This window comes from Halichoerus grypus, chromosome 11, assembly GCF_964656455.1.
Source record: "Halichoerus grypus chromosome 11, mHalGry1.hap1.1, whole genome shotgun sequence".
Taxonomy (NCBI): Eukaryota; Metazoa; Chordata; class Mammalia; order Carnivora; family Phocidae; genus Halichoerus; species Halichoerus grypus.
This window is the reverse complement of record NC_135722.1, coordinates 60,071,516-60,088,885: the sequence shown is the minus strand read 5'-3', so window position 1 is coordinate 60,088,885 and position 17,370 is coordinate 60,071,516. Positions and strand designations below refer to the sequence as shown.

At 36.6% G+C, this 17,370-nt stretch overlaps 1 protein-coding gene across 2 annotated transcripts in view; it reads left to right on the top strand.

The window, feature by feature from the left end:
- Positions 1-7,679: 7,679 nt before the first annotated feature.
- Positions 7,680-17,370, top strand: part of TENM4 (teneurin transmembrane protein 4) — a 2,958,785-nt gene continuing 2,949,094 nt past the window's right edge. The window contains exon 1 of one of the 2 annotated variants that reach the window (XM_078058602.1): positions 7,680-7,987. The gene's annotated coding sequence lies outside the window, so the exon portion shown is untranslated. The remainder of the gene's footprint in view (positions 7,988-17,370) is intronic. The other variant, XM_078058603.1, reaches the window with a different exon arrangement.

The following is a 17,370-nucleotide window of genomic DNA, read 5'->3' as shown; positions in this document are numbered from 1 at the left end:
TGAAGTTTTTTTTTTCTGATAACTTGTTTTAGCATCAGTTACTGAAAATATTTTACTTTCAATTTCAATAGGTTGGTGACTTTGTGGAAATTATAAATGTTTATGGGTTCTCTATTTGGTTCCACTTTATTTTCTAATTATTATGCAAATCCAAAACTATTTGATTACTGTAGCTTAATAGAAAGGGCCAAAGTCAAGTAGAATATGTCCTACAACTTCATCCTTTTTTTCCTCATCGGTTTGTCTATTCTAAGTCATTTCCAATCCCTGTTAAAAACCCAGCAATAATTATTACTGGGATTATATCAAATCTATAGATTAATAAGGAGAGAATTTTCATATTAACAATATAGTTTTCCAATCCATGAACTGGTTATATCTCTCCCTTTACCTTGGCCTAATTCAACTGCACAATATATTGTTTTGTTTTGTTTTTCATTGTAATAATTTTGCCTATACTTCATAAAATTTACTGCATTGTACTTTATGCATTTTGAAGTTATCTTAAAATGGAATGAAAAAGTATTTTCCAACTGTTGTTTCTAGTACATAGAAATACAACTGATCTTTTAAAAGTAAACTTTTATTTTGAAACCTTGTAAATTTGCTTATTAACTTTAGGAATTTCTTCGGACTCTCTACATAAACAATCATGTTTGAGATAGGAATTGTTTTAACACATACTTTCTCATCTTTATACTTTTAATTACTTTCCCTGTTTCCTTTACCCTCCAGGATGATGTTACATAGAGTGGGTGGGAGAGGACTGAAACAACCCAAGTGTCCATCAACAAGTAAATAGAAAAATAATTTATGCTATGTTCATCCAATAAAATGTGACTCAGCAATACAAATAAATGAACTGTTGATAAATACAGCAATGTGCTTAAGTCTCAGAAACATTTAGGTCAGTGAAAGCAGTCAGAAAAATGAATACATACTGAATGAATTCATTTATATAAAATCCTGGAAAATGCAAACTCATGTTTGCCTGGTGATGGGAAGGATGTGTGGGTTAGGGAGAGCAAGATACAGAGAGTACAAAAGGGCATAAGAAACTGCAGGGAGGTGATATGCTTATTTTCATGATTGTGGAGGTGATTTCCACTAGTGATGTCAAAATTTTTCCAACTTTATATTTTAAATACAATTTATTATAAGTGAATTATAAGGCATTATGGCTTATAAAAATGTTTAAAAAAATGAACCACCTGGAAATTAAAACCTTTTTACAAAGAATTTGGGGGGTAAAAAAGGAAAATACACGTTTTGAAGACCTGTTATAATACCTTTGTAATTGAAATAGTGTAGGGATGCCTGGGTGGCTCAGTTGGTTAAATGTCTGCCTTCGGCTCAGATCATGATCCAGGGGTCCTGGGATCGAGTCCCACATTGGGCTCCTTGCTCAGCAGGGAGCCTGCTTCTCCTTCTGCCTGCTTGTACACTCTCTCTCTGATAAATGAACAAATAAAATCTTAAAAATAAATAAAATAGTGTAGTACCAGTGCTTGATTAAACAGACTAATGGAATAAAATAGCAAGTCCAGAAATAGATACAACCACATTTAGAAATGTGACAAACCTGATATCTCAATCACTAGGGAAAGAATATAATTTTAATAATTATTGGGACAACTGGATAGCCATTTAGAAAAATATACAGTTATTTTCATTCTGCACACCATACTCAAGTATACACACTCCAAATGGATCATGACTCTCTGGGTATTCAACTAAAATGTAGCATGTATCAATAGTTCATTAATTTTTATTGCTGATATAATGCAAGATAAGCTACAGTTTGTTAACTATTCTCCTGTTAAAGCGCATGAGTTGTTTCCAACTCTTGACTATTGCAAATGAAGCATTGTTACAAACACTCATACAGGTTTTAGTGTGTACATGTCTTTATTTCTCTGGGACAAATATCCAGGAATTCGATTACTGTGTCATATCATTGCTGCATGTTTCATTTTTTAAGAAAACGCCAAACTATTTTCCAATGGTTGCAAAATTTTATATTCCTATCAGTAATGTGTGAGTGACCCAGTTTCTGTGAATTCTCACCAGCATTTGTTGTTGTTGCTATTTTTTACTTTATCCCTTCTAATAAATGATTAGTAATAATTCATTGTGGTTTTAATTTGCATTTCTCTAAAGGCTAATGATGTTGAACATGATTTCATGTGCTTTTTTTTTGCCATCTGTGTATTATTTTTGAAGAAATATCTGTTCGTATCCTTTTCTCTTTTTTGGATTGCATTATTTGTTATAGAGTTCTGAGCATACTTTTTATATGTATATTCTAGATGCTAGAGCTTTGCCAAATTTTTGCTTTGCAATATTTTCTCCCATTGCATAATTTACCTTTTTATCCTCTTAACAGGGTCTTTCACATAACAAAAGTTTTAATTAAATGTCGATGAAATCTTATTTATCAATTTTCCTTTTATTAGTCATGTTTTTGTTGTTAAGTCTAAAAAATCTTTGCTTAGCCCTAGATCATGAAGATTTTCTCATGTTTTTTGTTCCCTAAAAGTTTTATAGTTTTATATTCCACATTTAAGTCTGTGTTCTATTTTGAGTTAATTTCTATGTAAGTTTTGAGATGTAGGTTGAAGTTTCTTTTTCACTGCTATGTATGTCTAGTTTTTCTGTGTATGTCCAAATGTCTACCATTTTTTGAAAAGGCTCTTTCCTCCATTGAATTGCTTTTTTATTTTTGTCGAGATTATTAGTGGAGGCACAAGAAACAGAGCAAGACCGAGGATGTAAAAATCTGTATCTCTTGGGCCCTCTAGGATCCCCATACCCCACCCCTGCCCCCAAGAGGTAGCAAATGGGGCAAGGTCCACAAGTAAGAAACAGGAGCAGGACCTAGAGAAACCCTCAAAAAGAGCAAGTACCTACTCAGCAAGAATCAGTAGACCCTGACTGCCAGACTTGAGTCTTAGGAGAGCACCAAGTGCAGGCGTGGTTCAAGAACTACTGGGCCATATCCTCTAGGCACTAGCCACAGAAACAATTCCAAAGGTTGCTGGGACCATGAGGCAGTCTGGGGAACCTAAAGGTGCACTAGCTATATACCCAGGAGCCTTTGTCTCTGAGCTACCATTTTAGCAGGGAGGGACAAGAGGAGACCTGTTTCTATAGTCCCCTCTGTCCAACTCATTGGGAATCTTCCCTGAAACAATGCCCACAGTCCTCAGCCAGGGACAGGCCTGAGGAGCATGCCCAGCCTCAGTCTGTCCTTATGCCTTGGATTTTTTCCTGATTTCACAGAGCTCTCCTTTGGGGAGTCCTCCATCTTGCCCACGATGCCTGGGTACAAAGAGAGGGATGGCTTTGTGGACAAGAACTATGTCAGCCCAAGGATATCACTGAACTTATTGGGGGGGGGGGCGGTCTGAGCTTGCAAGCATTGGATGGGTGCTGATGCACTGTTTACTCTTTTTTTTTTCTTTTTTTAAATTTTATTATGGTATGTTAATCATTATACATTACATCTCACTGGTTACTCTTAAGCAGCATGAATGCACCACCATTTATTTATCCAACCAGCTGGTGATAGGCATTTGCATGTTTTTACCATGCAGCCAACATAAGTTACTCAGCTGTGAATGCCCCCCCACTTCATTTGGGACCCACATGGGCATTTCTATTGGTTCTCAGGAACAGGAGCAGAAATGTTGCTCATGTCGTATGTTTAGCTGTAGCAGATGCTGCCTAAACACTTTCTAAAGGCAGTTGACTAGCCTTGTTAGCCGGGAACTACTGTTGGTACACTTCTTCACTGACATTTATGAGTGTGAGAGGTTTCTTGCCCTGCTGTCTTGCAACTTTGTTGTGGTTTTAATGTTAATTTCTCTGATGATTGTGATGTTGAACAATTCTTACATAAAATTGGACATTAGGAAACTTCCTAGACAGTTCAAGTTTGTTTTGCCCATTTTTCTAGTTGATTTGATTTTTTACAAATACTTACACCTTCTTAACATATAACTCTCTTGGTAATTAACATGCTGCAAATATCTTCCATTCTGTGGCTTATCTTTTTACTCCTGGGGTGTCTTGGGGTGTTGGGGGAAATTTTAATGTTATTTATTTTACCATTTTCTCTCTCTCTCTCTGCATACCATTAAAAAATATAGTCACTGGCAGGATGCTACTTTAAACACAAAAATATATATATTTAAATATATATAAATGCAAAAATATGTGTTTTTGCATTTTGCTAAAGTAGCAGACTGTGACAATTATGAGAAGTACAGTTTGTGCATTGGTCTAAGTTTTTCTGTCCTTTTTTTCTTTTACTCTCTAGTGACATTGTTTCTGCTGTCTTGTTTAAGAAGAACTTCACATTTCCAGGGTCATGAAGATCTTCTGTCACATTATCTTCTAAAACCTTTATTTTGTCACATTTAGTCATTAAATGAATTCGCCTGATTATTATTTATGATGTGAGGTAGGGATTCAATTTCTTTTTTTCTTTTTTTTTTTCCCTTATAGATATCTAATTGTCTTCTATCTGTTGAAAAGATTGTCCTTTAGCCACTGCTTCTCAATGCTACCTCTATTGTCTATCATGGTTTCATTAGTGTACAGTGTGCTTCTGAACTATCTATTCTATACTGGTTGTACCTGTATCTATCCTGAGATATATGAGGTGGAAGAAAACCTAGTACCTTGCTACCATGTTGCTCAGGTCCCAAGGTTTCTAGCTAATCTTCCTTCTTCTCTCTTTCAGAATCTTAGATTTGTTTTATATAGAATGCCCAGAGTTTTTAGCTATACTTAATGGGATGAATTGGGAAAAAGATGTATTTTTCACCTTCTTGAATGCAGAAGTCCAGCAAGTTTATTTTGTGTGTGTGTGTGTGTGGTGATAATACATGAAACAAATTGGAAATCTGCTGGTTTGGCGAAATGAGGGTAATCACTAAAGCAAAAGGGATATACAAATATGGAATAGGGGAAGACAAAGAGTGCTCTAGGGATGGATTAGAACTGGTAGTATTGGTGTAAACCCATGTTTGTTTTCTTTTAAATATTGCCACATTCATGTTCATGCATGTATTTGTGCACATGATATGTATATATGTACATTACATGCCATGTTTATGCATATGTATGTACATGTACCTATGTTTATGTGTGGATATATTTTCCAGCTTTGACTGCTGTAAAAGTCAAGAAGCAAATAACATCCGTCCCTCACCTAGAAATGAACACACTTAGTGGACAGATTGTTGTTTCTAACACCATTCCTCATTTTAAAAAACACAAACATAAAAACAAAAAAGAAAAATAAAAACTCCACAAAGGAATTGGAAAAAGATAGGAATCCATGAATCCTTTATGATAAAGTAGAGAAAAACAGAGAGAGAGGGAGAGAGAGAGAGAGAGAGAGATGACAGAGAAGGAAGTCTCTTGCTGATAGTAGAATAATTAGTGTGTTATGGATATGGAGAATATTGGAGTCAGAAAATTATTGTTTTGCAGCCATTATATTATCAATGGATGTTAATACAAGGGGAAATTTTGATGGATGCAACAAATGTGTATGACCTTAAAGTGTTTTTCCACAGATTGCTTAATGGTTATGAGGGGGGAAAACAATGAGAGAGTGTAAAAATAGGGAAAAAGCACGACTAGGTGACCAATATTTACAGAACCAGTGAGGGGCAGATGGACCTCATATGCCTTGAGATATGATATTCTGAGAAGAGCACATCAATTATGCAATATGCCAACTGAGAACGCATAACCTGAATCTAATCATTAAGAAACATAAGACAAATGTAAAATTGGAAATGATCTCTTAAGAAAAAAAGAAGTGGGAAATGCATTTTTCAAAAATGTCATAAAAACAGAAGAACAGCTATGGTATTTCCAGGTTAAAGGAGGCCAAAAAGATATGACAAATAAATGCAATAGCTGACCCTCAATTGGCTATTCTCCTAGAAGGAAGAATGCTATTAAGGACATTATTAGTTCAAGTGACAAATTGGAAAATGGACAATAGATTAGATTAAGTTTATGTTAGTGGTAAATTTACTGAAGTTGATAAAAGTACTTGATTATATAGAGAAATATCACTACTCTTATAAAATGCACACTGAAAAAACTAGCAAGGGGTATGATATACGTATATTATCCTTAAATGTCTCAAATCCTTCCGTTGCTAGATCAAATGATAAAGCAGATGCACTAAATGTTAATAATAAATAAATCTAAAGGGCATGCGGGTGTTTCGTATTATTCTAATTCTTTCAACTTTTCTGTATGTTTAAAGTTATTCTCAAAAAGGTTTTGAAAACTAAATACTTACCATAGCTGCCTAATTTAATAAAAATGAACTCTGAAAAGATTGTTAGCCATTGACTTTCCTGTTCTGTGTCTTGCTGTCCTTATCTGCAAAATGGGGATAATACTATTACCTACTTCATGATGATGTTGTGAGGATTAAAAATATTAATAAAGGCAAGATGCCTAGAATGTGCCTGGCAAGTAGTAGTAAGCACTCAGTAACCATTAGTTTCTGTTGTGTGCTTCTGCTGCCGGTGGGGGTCTCTACCATTAACATTATTATAAACAGCCAAGGGATCACAGGACTCCGTGGCAGATCTCAGACTGACACCAAGTATCTTGGATTCTCATTTCTGTTCTCTTCCTCTGTACTGCATTTCTTGATTTGCATTTGATCTAATATTGTTAGTGGTAGACCCTAAGTTTGAGGGAAGATAATTTCAATCTTAATCTTTCAGCCTTTTTCCAGAGACAGGATATGACAAGCAGTATATTTTTAATGGCAAATTCTCTTCTGGCTTTTCTGAAGGATCTGTTCTGGTATCTGAAATGATAGGGAATAGCTCAGAGTTAGCAATGAAACTCTCTAATATCATTTAGGGTATAGACCCTGAAAAGACTCCTTTGTGTCTCAAGGAGCCTCATGCACTCTTTGTAACAATTAAAAAATAAATTCTACAACTTACAGTTTACTTTACAAAGCATATTCATGTGTACTTTAAATGACTCCCTCATAGCCCAGAGTTTTCCTCATACTTGTTATTGGATTAATGTTTAAAGAAAATTGAGGTTGCATTTGAACTAGGATTCTGATTCTGCCTCTAGTCCCAAATGTTTCTGCTACACCATGGAATCCCTGATTTTAAAGTAGTTTATTAGTTTAAACCATCATAACTGGATTATTATAAATAAGTCTGCATCTGTAGATCTCTGTGGGATAAATGTTTTGAATTGGCTTCTAGGTAAGATCCTATCCTGCCTAGGAAAACAACCTGAAAAGTTTTAACTTAGGGATTCATCAATTAGACTTTGTGCTCAAGGTATAGGGGTTTAAAGGGGAAAAAAAAATCAATTCTAGTTACAAAATGTTGAGTAATCTTTTTTTTTCTTGTGTTTATGAGAGAAGCAGTTGTCTTTATCTAAGGCTGATCCCATCTCCTTTATTTGATTGATTGTTAAATCTATTGATGAGCGAGTTGCACAGCCAGAATCCCCAGCAGCAAGGTCAGTGGACTGATTCCTCAGCGGGGACGCAGGGGTCTGTGTGGAGGAACCTCCTCCCTGCATGAGCATTTTGAGTATGCAGAACACATCGGCTCAGCCTGGAGCCAGCAGTTAGTGCACACACACACACACACACACACACGCACGCACACACGCACACAGCAGCGCTTTCCCCTCAAGTGAGGCGGCATTAGCAACTGCAGCCCCAGCTTTCCAGGCTGAGGTACCAGCGGCACCCGCTGATTTGCTGGAGGAGCCCAGTTTCCGAGGGAGCCGGTAACACAGCTATTGGCAGACAGCTACTTCTTCCCGGGCTGCTTCCCCAGCCCTAGCAAGAGGGCACCCTCTTCCAAACGCCGGTCAGCCTGGGGAGGAGGTTGCTCCGTGAGGAAGGCGAGACTGCTGCCTCCTCGCTCTCTTCCCGCGTGCCAGCTCCCTCTCAGTCCACTTTCAGGTAGGCGCTTGCAATTTCTTGTGTTAGGTATCACGGCATTCACTTTACCTGACAAAGACTTCACTCTCCGATGCAGACTGCTAAGGGTTTGGTAGTTCAGCAGTGATTTTTTTTTTTTTTTTTCTGAATAAAGTTTCGACACAGATGGTAACTCTACTTCTCTCTCCTCTCACCCTTATAAATATTCTGCAAATATGAAACTCAGCTCCAGTTTGTGATTCATAGGCAACTCCACATTTAGCGAATGTGTGGTTCCAACCTTTCGAGTTAGTGACAATTGTTATGCAACTCTGCATGTGTAATTTGAAGTCCTTTAAATATTCTCTTCTTTGGCTGGGGAAAACATACCTCGGTCTTCTAAAATAAAAGCCAAGTGATTCAAACTCTTCCTCAGCATTTAACATTCAGTGATAAATAGACAGGAGGAAAGTTGCTGAATCACAGAAGTTTAATATTCATGCAAATTGCTGTATTTGTCAGAGAAAGCCGGGAAGCAAATGTCTTTTCATCTTTTTGAGCTCTTGTACATATCTGGATAATGTGGATTTGAAGAGGAGAAGTTTGGGGTTGAGATAAGTCTATCTATTGTGGTAAGGTGGGTAAACTGATTATTTAACATGGTAAAGAATTAATTGGAGGGGATCTCTTCTCAAATGAGCTAGGTTCTAGGATTGCATTTAAGGGGGTTCTTTCTTTCTTATTAACAGATTTATCTTTGTGAAACTCCAAACAAAACTGATTTATTGATTTGAGTTTACTTGTCTTAGTGATGTTAATCTGCATTTGTTGTTAGCACAAACATTTCTTGACTGTAGGCATTTTCCTATCCAAAATTCTAATTTTAAAAAAATTAATAGAGAAAAATTTCAACAACTTTTTGAACATTTCCATCTCTTAATATTCATTTTAGTCATTACTTGCACATTATCTCACAGGGAGTTTTATGAGACAGTATTAGTCATAATTTAACAAGTTGGGTTTAAATGAGCATAAGGAAATATTCTTTAGAAGACATGCATCCTATATGTAAGTCAGGTTCATGGTATCTCTGAATTACCACTGAGTGCCAAAGTGAGGTCTTATAGGAGTTCATGGTAAGCAGCAAATTAATCAGGCAATGTCGGTTTTGGGGACTTTTGCAGATAGCACTTTATACTGTGCTGCACTTGTGAAACTTGATGTCCCTTTTCATTATCCTTCTGGAAAGTGCCTCTAAGCTACAGTATATCTTGACGGCATATGTGTCTTGATGTGGATGACCTCAGTTCTGATGTGGGAACTTGGCACATGACTTTAGGCAGATCTAGGTTTATGCTTGAAAGTCAAAGCATCGCCTGGGATCAAGAATTTTCAAGCTTGGCCAGCCAGGTACCTTCTCCTCTGATAACTCTAGGAACCCCTTAAGCAAAAAGACCATGCGTGTGAGGCTATTTGCTGACTCTTTGGAAGGTAGAGGAAAGAAAGAAGAGTTGCTTTCTTTACATGTCTTTAATGTTGAACGCAAAAGATTCTTCTGCAGTGCTCAGCAAAGACTTTTAGTCCATGACAAATACTTAACATATGTTTTCTGTCATTGCTTTTGGCTCCCTTAATATCTAGGGTTTCTACATTGCCTGGTATTAAAGTAATTTGGCAAATAGATTCTACAGTTTGCTATACAGTAACGATACCAAGAAAGCACAACTTTACTTTTTGCTACTCCACAGTTTGATTCATATTCAAACTTGGAATAAGCCTGGTGCTGTGGCAGCTGACGGCTTAGTCTAAGGAACTGATATTGCTCCTAGTAAAATTAGGAGATCAGAAACAGCCAGGGAGATAGAGGACACATAACTCTTCTTTTCCCCCCATGTTGGGTACATGGTGTGTACTTGGAATGGAATTTTGGAGAGGGAGAGAATACTCTCTCTATTTGTGTTTCTTTTGTCAGTAATTACCAATTCAGCAAGCAACATAAGACATCCCAAGATGTGATCTTAACCAAGCATTTTGTGGAGGTGAGAGGTAATTTAATTCAGTTGTTGAGCTAGCTATTTCATTCTTGTTCCCCCTTACTCTACCTTCTCCCTAATCTAGATTTGTGAGGCAGATGAAAAGTTAGGCAGTTGCTTCCACATTATGGATCGCCAGTCAGAGCTGTCTTTGCTAGAGGGAATCAATTTCATTTTATTTGAAGCCAGAGGTGATGACTCCTCTGTCACCATGCTGGCTTCTAGTCACCAGCCTTCTTAATTTTGAAACACTTTTTTTCCTCCTCTATATCTGATAGCCTTTCTCAGGTAGCTTGGTGAATTGGTGATTTAGGGGATTTTTAAAAATAAAAGCAAAAAATGAATACAATGGGTTAAATCAAAGAAGCAGGTTAATGTTCAGTACTGTTAGATCACAAACATTTCAGGTCTTAGGCATCAATGGGATAAGGTTGATGGTGCAGTCCACAAACATTTTTACACATGCACAACAACTTTTACAGACCTATTTTGACCAAGGCAAAAGGAAGAGAAGAAAAAAAAATTCAAGCAAAATTTATAAGCTTTCACAAAATGCAAACAGGTGCTGAATACCAAGAAAACCATCCAGTTATACTTACAAGCTGATTTTCCCCAAATTGCCTTGGATTATACACTAGCTCTAACAATGGCATATTGTATGCACCCTTCAGGGCTGCACTGAGTGATAGCTGTAAATTAGAATGACGAGAAGAAAATGCTCTACAGTTTCAATATTGAGGAGAATTACGATCCAGATGGTAAAGCTTTTTATAGCAATACATTGGATGGTGTTACAAGCTTCTGTGGCTACTGCCCTATTATATTCCCTCTGTTAAAATGCAGTTTGGTGGAGGAACTGTTTGCTAAGAGCCATCTTGCAAATCTAGGAAAGTGAACTTCCTCTCCATGTTAACTTTCCCTTCTTTGCTGGTTTATTTTTATTTCCCTAATCCTTAACTTTTCTTCCATTCTAATTCCAAATTCAGTCAAAAGTAAATAATGTGATTTGTTGTTGTTTGAATATCTAAGGTGGTGTTTTCTTTTCTCTCTCTCACTCCCCCCTCTCCCCACCGGGTATCTTTCTCACATTACGAATGCATTTGAAAGTACATGAGACTGGGCATGTCTGCAGAATGTTTATTAGATGGGTTTCCATCTGGCTTTCTAAACATCTCTGGTCTAAGACCAACTCTTCCTATTATCCTGTCTCTGGAAAGACAATTCTGATGAGAACTGATGGAGGAGTAGGTCAGGTGTTCCCTTGTTCAAAACATTATGTTTGCTTTGAAGTGATCATTTTTCTACTACCTGTACTCTAGTGAGAATCTTACTGCCTACAACCTTATGGGGCCAAGGTGGTGTGTCTGCTCAGGCATACATATAGAGAGTGAGCCACCTAGTGGTAATGAAGAGTAATTTTGGTATTTTTAGCTGAACCTTCCAAGTTGATGGACAAAACATTGCTAATTTTCTGTTACATTGCAAAGGGGTGTTGGTTTTGTGAAAGCTTCCTTTCATGATATCTTCTGCTTTTCAAATCAATTTTATAGTTACAAGTACAAATTTTATAACTTAATGCATCATTTTTCTAACCTGATATGACTTCTTTCACCTCAGATATTTTCTTATGTGTATTCATTTAAAAAATATGTTTATGTTATTTTTAATGAACTTAATATTTGATACATGTTACACATATTAAGGTATGAATATATATATATGTATACATATGTATATAATTCATAAAAAAGCAAAAAAAATTACATGTTTTCCAGGGTATTTATATTGTATTTGGACTAGTTTATATATAAAAGTAGTTTGGTATGCTTAGTTATGTTTGTAGTTGAGGGAATATTTATAGATCTGTGAAAAACAAAATATTCAAATAAAGGTATGTCTTTGTCCTATATCAAAATAGAGTTATTAGGTATCAATTCCTATGCCTTATTTTCCCTTCCCATGCTTTTTTAAGACTCTGTGTAATCAATTACCAAGACTACAACAGCCCATGCCTTATTTACTTACTTCTTTTCAGTATAGCTCTCTGTTTCTGTACTGCAGATCAGCATTGACATTGGTATAGGAGGCATATCTATTGGCTGGAAACAGCCCTTTGAAAGGGTTGTGGCTGAGGGCATGCATGCCTTTGGGAATGGGATTCTCTAAATATATACAGCAACTGTGAAGGTACTGTGCACATGAAGGACATGGTTATTCCAGGTGGTTATTTCCAATTTAGAAGAATTGAGAGCAGGTGGAGGAGATCTAGTTAAACATGGACTTGTTTTAATTACATTTTACTCTGATCAAAAAGAAAAACAAATTTGAGAAGTTGAATGGCAGGTAATTTGGTTAATTCTTTTATTCACTATTTTATAATGGCACTATTTAGAGAACATTTTAGCCAGCGTCAAGTGTATAGATTTGTTTTCTAGATCTTGAATGCCGTCTCCTTCCAGGCAGCTCTGTCTTATCCATGCTCTTCCTCAACTGTAGGCATTTATGTGGGCACACAGCCAATATAAACTAGTAACTCTCTGTGTGCATTTAAAAAAATTAGCAGAAAGACGTTGTTTTGAAAGTTTTTCTTCCAAATAAGTTGATAGCTTGAAGTATGAATACAAACAGAAATTAATAATTCCTGATTTAATCTCAAGAAGATATTATATAATGCTCCACTTGTTTGAGACCTAAATGGTAAAAAGAAGTTTATATGTCTTATTCCTTGAAGTGGAATTAGGTATAATAAAATCATTATTTATTATGGGCCAGTATTACGGGCCACTGTTTATTAAGGGCCAGCTTCTATGTCATTGTGAGGAAACATAAAAAGCTCATTAAAATAGTTTTAATATAACAGGTTAGTAATCTTGAATATTCAAACCTTTAGAAAGTTCCCACTGAATGTTAGGTGTTCATGAAAATTAATAAAAAGTTTATCATTCATCTATGAACTTTCACTTGAAATTTTTCTCAAGTGTATCAGTGATGGGGAGTACAATCTTGATTGGAATTTAGTTTGATTTTCTTGTTTTAAAGATTTTATTTATTTATTTGACAGAGAGAGATAGTGAGAGAGGGAACACAAGCAGGGGGAGTGGGAGAGGGAGAAGCAGGCTTCCCATGGAGCAGAGAGCCCGATGGGGGGCTCGATCCCAGGACCCTGAGATCATGACCTGAGCTGAAGGCAGATGCCCAATGACTGAGCCACCCAGGTGCCCCAAATTTAGTTTGATTTTCACAAGCCAAATGTTCCTCTCCTTCTAAGTCTCTAAGCTAGAACTCAATGAGATGTGTTACTAGATGCATACAGTATTATAATCATTTTAATATATTTCAAGAGAATGGCTGGCAAGCAACACAATTTTTCACTCATAAAATATAGGGAAAAAAGGAATAAAAAACCCTTTATTTTGCATGACTTTAGGATATGAAGCATTGCAAAAAAAGCAACTTCCCATTTCTCTCCCTCCCAGTCTCTCTCTTTCCCTCCCTCCATCCTTTCTTCTTTCCTTTTTCTTTTTTCCCTACCAATCCAGTGTACTTATTTAACCTCCTAGTTTTCCATTTAAGGATCTAAAAATCCCCAGTCAACATTCACTGTCTGAATTGTGATGCATTTGGTTAATTATTTTCTACAATGTCCTTTAAATGTATGTAAATTAGACTTTTGATGAACTGGAATATGTTACAGATTCTCTGCATAAATCACACCAGGTTAAAAAAAAAAAAAATCAACCTGTTTAAGAAGCAGGATATTTTTGGACCTTCCTCATTTGCTTCAGAAACTGAGGACATCTCAGTGCCGCTGGCTTCAAGTATATGCCTTCAGGGTCAGGCAGCTGGCACACTTTTCAGAGGGACCTATTCCTCAGTTTCTTCCCATCTTTTTTTAAAGGATACTTATCATCTGCCTACTATGTGTCAGTTGAAGCTGTGAGTGAGCAGGTGTGGCAATATAAACTCTCCTCTTTTCTTTTTTTTTTTTTTTTTTTTTAAGATTTTATTCATTTGACAGAGAGACAGCGAGAGAGGGAACACAAGCAGGGGAGTGGGAGAGGGAGAAGCAGGATTCCTGCTGAGCAGGGAGCCCGATGTGGGGCTCGATCCCAGGACCCTGGGATCACGACCTGAGCCAAAGGCAGACGCTTAACAACTGAGCCACCCAGGTGCCCCTCTCTTATTTTCTAAGCTTGTTTTCCAAGGTACTCTTTATTTGTGAATATATTTATATATTTCCTTTTATAATAACATTTGCCATATCATCATTATTATTTAACTAGAAGTAATAATTTGGGAAACCATCCCACTCTTCTGTGTATACAGTAATCCAAAGTAAAGCATTCTTGAAGTGATTATAAATTGTCTTATTGAATACTCAAGTAGTAGGATAGTGCCTAATCATTCTAAATAAAATATGTCATTTAGAACAACTTAGTTGTGGCATACTGTGACCACAAAGATTGTTAGACCATTTTTTCATGTTACTTTTCAAATACTTATCAACAGTGACTATATCATATATTCATGATTTTCTTTAATTTTAAGCTGAAAGTTTCTGGTCCCTAATTCCTCATAATAACTCAAGTTTTTCTGTTTTGTTTTGTTTTGTTTTTATCCCCCACTATTCTCGCTGTTTTTTGGAATCCCTTACTGTTGTCCTGTGTAACAACAATGAAAAAAAAAAACAATATTTCCTTTTTTAAAAAAACAGTTTTATTTATTTATTTTTTTGCTTTAAGTTTTTATTTAAATTCTAGTTAGTTAACATATAGTGTAATATTAGTTTCAGGGATAGAATTTAGGTACATCATTTACATATAACACCCAGTGCTCATCACAGGTACCCTCCTTAATCCCCATCACCCATTTAGCCCATTCCCCTTCCCACCTCCCCTCCAGCAACCCTCAGTTTGTTTTGTTTCTTAAATTCCACATATGGGTGAAATCATATGGTATTTGTCTTTCTCTGACTTTTTTCACTTAGCATAATATACTAGCTCCATGTGCATTGTTGCAAATGGAAAAATTTCATTCTTTTTTATGGCTGAGTAATATTCCATTGTATATATACCATGGATACCATCTTCTTTATTCATCAATCAATGGACATTTGGGCTCTTCCATATTTTGACTATTGTGGACAATGGCGCTATAAACATTGGGGTGCATGTGTCCCTTGAAAATAGTATTTTTGTAACCTTTGGGTAAATCCTAGTAATGCAGTTGCTGGGTCGTAGGGTAGATATTTTTTACTTTTTGAGTAACCTCCATGCTGTTTTCCAGAGTGGCTGCACCAGTTTGCATTCCCACCAACAGTGTAAGAGGGTTCCCCTTTCTCCACATCCTTGCCAACATCTTTTGTTTCCTGTGTTGTTAATTTTAGCCATTTCTGCCAAGTGTTAGAAGGTATCTCATTGTGGTTTTGATTTGTATTTCCCTGATGATGAGTGATGTTGAACATCTTTTCATATATCTGTTAGCCATCTGTCTGTCTTCTTTGGAAAATGTCTATTCATATCTTCTGCCCATTTCTTAACTGGATTATTTGTTTTTGGGGTGTTGAGTTTGAGAAGTTCTTTATAGATTTTGGATACTAACCCTTTATCAGATAGGTCATTTGCAAATATCTTCTCCCATTTTGTAGGCTGCCTTTTAGTTTTGTTGATTATTTCTTTTGCTATGCAGAAGCTTTTTATCTTGATGAAGTCCCAATAGTTTATTTTTGCTTTTGTTTTCCTTTCCTCTGGAGACATAACTAATAAGTTGATGTGACCAATGTCAAAGAGGTTGATGCCTATGTTCTCCTCTAGGATTTTGATGGTTTTCTATCTCACATTTAAGTCTCCTATGCATTTTTTTTTTTTTTTTAAGATTTTATTTATTCGACAGAGAGAGACACAGCGAGAGAGGGAACACAAGCAGGGGGAGTGGGAGAGGGAGAAGCAGGCCTCCCGCGGAGCAGGGAGCCCGATGTGGGGCTCGATCCCAGGACCCTGGGATCATGACCTGAGCTGAAGGCAGACGCCTAACGACTGAGCCACCCAGGCGCCCCTCCTATGCATTTTTAATTTATTTTTGTGGATGGTGAAAGAAAGTGGTCCAGTTTCATTGTTCTGCATGTTGCTGTCCAGTTTTCCCAGCACCATTTATTGAAGAGACTTGTTCCCATTGGATATTCTTTTCTGCTTTGTGGAATATTAGTTGACCATATAGTTGTGGGTCCATTTCTGGGTTTTCTATTCTGTTCCATTGATCTGTGTGTCTGTTTTTGTGCCAGTACCATACTGTCTTGATGATGACAGCTTTGTAATAGAGCTGGAAGCCTGGAACTGTGATGCCTCCAGCTTTGCTTTTCTTTTTCACAATTGCTTTGGCCACTCAGGATATTTTGTGGTTCCATACAGATTTTAGGATTATTTGTTCTAGGTCTGTGAAAAATATTTCCGGTACAAAAAGGAGAATAAAATGCCCAATGCTGTTTCATATTCTAGGGATTTTGCTTTACAGTGATTGGATATAAAACATATAAACAGGCCAATTAACAAAAACCTAGTAACTGTCTTGACTTGAGGAGATTTTGTGTTAACAGCTTTCTTAGCAGTTTACTAAGTGGTAAACTGGATATTCTCTTTGATTCAAAGGATCTGATGTAGGGTACCTATGGAAGTACCAAGTCTTTAGCTCAGGGCTTAAGAAATAAAGTTACTCAGCTAAGGAGAACCAGGAAATGCCACACCAACTTACATACCCACCAGTTTTGCCTGTGTCTCCATCTTAAGACTCTAGGGGAGTGTCATTCTTGCCCACAGGGATGAGAATCTCACATTGTCTTTTTTTCTGATTTCACTGACCACCTGGCCTCATTATGCAGGTCATCTTATGATCACCACAGAGTTCACATTTGTAGTAAAATGTGACTGATGTGCCTCAGATCATTTGGACTACTCGTTTGGTTTCTGCTCACTTGGGTACATCCTTCAACTACAGCTTTAGGTTGAAAAAACAAACAAAAAAACAAAAAAAACCCCAAAACCTACTGAGAAGAACATGAAAAAGACATACCCTCCTACCTACAAAGACACATTAGCCACTCTCATTTACTGCTTAAAAAGATATGGAGGTGAAAGAAAAGAAAAGACTTAAGTAACAATTACAATCTTGCCTTTGTTAACATCTCTGAAAAAAATCACTTTTCAACTTTTAAAATCCTTTTTATATTTTCTAGCCTCTATGACTAAGAGGCTAGTAAGAGTAACTTCCCGTGCATATAGCTATTTACTGTATATGAAACTTGTATGAACATTTTGTGTGTTGTGTCTCCTTTCCTCTGTAAACTTCTTGAGGTTAAGAGCAATTTCACATAGATCAGTGTTACCAGAATCTTTACAA